The sequence below is a fragment of the Pteropus vampyrus genome, unplaced genomic scaffold (genome assembly GCF_000151845.1).
Source record: "Pteropus vampyrus isolate Shadow unplaced genomic scaffold, Pvam_2.0 Scaffold1, whole genome shotgun sequence".
NCBI lineage: Eukaryota > Metazoa > Chordata > Mammalia > Chiroptera > Pteropodidae > Pteropus > Pteropus vampyrus.
The window spans coordinates 39,667,777-39,671,241 of record NW_011888782.1 but is presented as its reverse complement, the minus strand read 5'-3'; positions in this window follow the sequence as shown (position 1 = coordinate 39,671,241).

The window sequence follows — 3,465 nt, the reverse complement described above, 5'->3', positions numbered from 1 at the left end:
ACATGAAAAGCACATGTGTTATAAGTACATGAAAAGATGTTTGTCACTGGCCATTAGAATGATGTAAATTGACACCATGGTAAGATATCACTACTCACATAAAATTAAAAAGTCACAATACAAAGAGCTGCCTTGAATGCAGAGAAACTGAGTCACTCATAAATGGTTAGTGAGAATGTTAACTTGTATATGCACTCTTGAAAATGTTTTGAGATTTTCTTAAGTAACTAAATATATTCTTAACATATAGTCCAGCAATAGCATCCCAGAGAAATAAAAACATTTTCACACACACACACACACACACACACACACACACACACACACACACACACACACACACACTAAGCCTGTGCATGACTATTCGCAATGGGTTTTTTTTTTAATGGCCAATAATCATAAACAAAATGCCTTTTAGTACACAAATGGCTATGAAAACTATAGTACACCTATATCATAGAACTCAGAAATAACAAAAAATGAACTATTGATACACAGAAGAAGTTGGATGAATTTCAGGGACATAATGTTAAGTGAAAAAAAGCCAATCTCAAAAGGTCAGGTAAGATTTTATTTATATAATATTTTTTGAATGACAAAATTATAGAGATGGAGACTACATTAGTGGCTGCTAGGGTCTAAGGACTGTGGGAGAGAGACAAGGTGGTTGGTGTGACTATCAAGAGGTATTAAAATCAGATCTTTCTAGTGATGAAATACTTCTGTATCTCAGTAGTGATGGTGACTACCTTAATTTACACGTGATAAAATGACATAGAACTAAGCACACTCAATGTAAGGAAGCCAATTTTCTGGTTTTGCTATCAATCTACAATTACTTCTGATATAACCATTTGAAGAAACTGGATGAAGGGTACACAGCACCTCTCTACTATTTTTGCAACTTCCTGTGAATACATAATTCAAAATAAAAAGTTAAAAAGATAATAAAACATGTTGGAAAAGCAGGTGAGGAACTGAACTGATATTCTGGAGCACAGTACACTGTAAGAGTCTGTGACGAAATTAAAGCATCGAGAAGTGAATTACATTACATTGACCAATGTTTGGCTCTGTTATTAATCAAGAATATGCTTCATCTCAGAACAAGTAAATGTCTTGGGAATTAAATAAACAGAGGTCAAGGAGGAAGGAACTCTTTAGGAACAGATTACAATACAAGGACAGATTTTTAGGGAAGAAGAGCCTAAGAATCAAGGGCAGAGATGATGGTCTTTGAGTCAAAAAGGACTAAAGGACATGCTCTCATGTCCAGGAGAGCCCCTGAGAAGAAAAGTTGAGAAGATTCTTCTACTTCCTCCAGGTTTATTCAGCTACTATGACTCTGTTTTTAAGACACTCTGATTATAAATGGATAGACCTTAGGGAATCAAAAAATAGTCCAGATCTTAGATCCTTCACTAAATATATTTGGAGGGGGAAAAAAAAAAAAAAAACCAAGAAAAAAAGATTACATAATCATGACTCACTGGAGTTTTTCTGTGGGTGTTGATACCTTCTGTGGGACTCTCAGATGGGATCTTGGTGAGATCTTGAACCCTCCCACACAACACTTTAGTTTCTGAGGATCCCATCTTCTTTGAACAAAGAAGACTACATGAATCAAAGAGGCTTTTTAATGAAAATCAAGCACAGTATTAATTTGTAAGTATTTTATTTCCTTTAACTGTGTTTGCTATGCTGGCTGTCTGGAGCAGATGGCTGGATGACTGGTACCTTCCCAAAATGTTAATAGTCATTATCACTGTGTCATTTGAAGTGTTGCTTCCATCCTGTTTATTTCTCTTTCTTTCTCCTTTTATGTACATTTTCCTTTCATGTGTGCCACAAATCCCTGAAATTCTTTTACGCCTTTTTTCACCTGCTATGGAAATCCTTCTTGATATGGAAAGAAAGTAATAATGAGCCTGTGATGTATGAGGTGACTAATGAAGTGTTAAATTCAACAACTGCTTTTCTTAAAATTCTGGAGGCATGAAATGTGTATTTTTCTCATCAGTAGTCATACCAGTGGGATTATCACTTTTAAAAATTAAGATACTCAGGGCAGCCTTCCATTTTATGACACTTAAACATTCATTAAAGTGCATATTCTGTGGCTTGTATTGGGCATAAGATGTAAAAGTGATATATTTAATTAAATGGTCCTGAATCAATGCTAATTCATAAATACAGTTGCTAATTTGTGGATGCTTCTGAGTCTTTCACTAACCTGTCAAATCAGCTCTTGAAAATGCAGTATTTGGTACTAAACCTTATATTCTTATATATTTTTTTCTTCCCTTCAATTCCTCTGTTAGAATATCTGACAAATAATGAATGTATAAGCTCCACTGCTGGCAAAATTTACATATTCTTTTGTGGCAGAATATTCTACAAAATGGCAGGTATAATACGTCATGCCATTTTAAAGGGAAAATGCAGTTAATTTGAGAAGAAATGCTCAGTGTAGTGGGCTAGAATGTATGATCTCAAAAACATAAAGGAGAGTGGACAATGGAGAACATGACCTATAGTCTAGTGGAAAAGATAAATGAGAACACATTGTGAATATAAGAACTGTTTCTTCTGAGCAAATCTAAAATTCATAAAGCCTGTCATTTAACTCTCTTCTTGATGTTTAACATAAGGGTGATATGCTGAAGTAGTTTTAAATATAAATTCATGTGCATATCAGTAATATTCACTACTATTATCCACAGTTGATTATGCTATCTTTAACTTATTATACAGGATTCTGAAACAATTTCTATGTATCCTTTTAAATATATGAGCCTTTATTGTATAATTTATTATCTTTAAATCTTTATACTTAATTTTTAAACACCGTAGTTTTCTTTTACATAATCATAAACTAACTTAAATGTTTTTAAGTATTCTTATAAAATTTTCAATCTATAAAACACAGTAAAGGCTACAACTTGGTAAAGTATAATTTATGTATTCTATGTGATTACCATCCATAACAATTTTAAAAGCCGCGAATGCTGTGTGTATTATAAAATGTGATGCACAATGAATTTTTTTAAATTCATACAAAATATCAAAAATGCCAAGCTTGAATTACAGTTTGAAGAAAATTTCATTGACACAGGTGGCATGACTTCTTAATAAAGTAAATTTAAATTTGAATAATTTATTATTTAAAAGTGGTTTAGAGAATACTTGTAGCCATTTGTAGCATCAGTTGATTTCTGTCTTTGAAAGAGTCTCTAACAGAAAACAAACTTTGTAATGAACTGCATTTTAATAGGTACATTAGTGGTGAATAATGACTGAAAAAATGTGTAAATTTTTACTGTCTTTAGAATCAAGCGCATTAAGACAAATTAGGGATTGCCACTCATTTAAATAATGGCTATAAAATATTTAACTTGAAAAATCAACTTATATCCAGAACAGAAATGATATTCTAGTATATATGTGGAACTTGAGATATTTGAT